Consider the following 782-nt stretch of genomic DNA (forward strand, 5'->3'; position numbering starts at 1 on the left):
AAGAGTTGGCGATGGGTGGTGATGACTCGCTGCCTTCCCTCTAGTCTTACACTGCTAAATTAGGGACGGCTAGCGCAGATAGCCCTCGTGTAGCTTTGCGGGAAATTCAAAACAAACAATCAAATAAGCTTCGCACTTTCAATTTCAGGTGCGTTATAAGAGAGATAGTTAATTCTGCTATTCGGATAAGAGTAGTCACTTCAGGCGGCGAGCGCTGCTGACTGACAATCTTTCGCCTGCGGACTAAGCAGAAATTTCTTCCACAGAGGCCTCACGGTCAAGTCTCCTCCACAAGGTGTCGTTCAGGTGATAAAAAAATATCATAACGAGTGTTGATAGTCAGTTTGACCACACTGTTTGAAACTTATATAAGTGCTCGCACGTTATGAACTACGTAAATTATGTGTGAGACAATCTTAACCCTGTTTTCTATGTACATATTGTTCTCGTTTATTTCAAAACAAACACAGGAGTCGCTGAAGCCTCTCGCAACTTACGCTTTAAATTCTCCCTACATGGAGGTTTCAAATAAAATAAACATGTGAAAACCAGACCCGTGTTTACAGGAAGTACATGAAATATCCATCAAGCCTGCCCAAACTAGCCAATGTCGTTTGAATGCCAGAAACAGCATAGTACTATCTGCTTCAAACATGCCAACATGCTCACACTGATTTTTTTTTTTCGTTGTTGTTCTTATTGCCAGAGTTTCAAGGGAGTTGTGTGACATTTCCCTCTGACTCTTAGGATGCTTCTTACGTTTCTCTATATTCATACATTCC

The 782-nt window shown here is 41.6% G+C and overlaps 1 long non-coding RNA gene across 1 annotated transcript in view; it reads right to left on the reverse strand.

The window, feature by feature from the left end:
- LOC111089826 overlaps positions 1-526 on the reverse strand; it is a 10,483-nt gene extending 9,957 nt beyond the window's left edge. The window contains exon 1 of the long non-coding RNA XR_002613999.1: positions 516-526. This is a non-coding gene — a long non-coding RNA (uncharacterized LOC111089826). The remainder of the gene's footprint in view (positions 1-515) is intronic.
- Positions 527-782: the final 256 nt, after the last annotated feature.

Source organism: Limulus polyphemus, unplaced genomic scaffold, assembly GCF_000517525.1.
Source record: "Limulus polyphemus unplaced genomic scaffold, Limulus_polyphemus-2.1.2 Scaffold7504, whole genome shotgun sequence".
Classification (NCBI taxonomy): domain Eukaryota; kingdom Metazoa; phylum Arthropoda; class Merostomata; order Xiphosura; family Limulidae; genus Limulus; species Limulus polyphemus.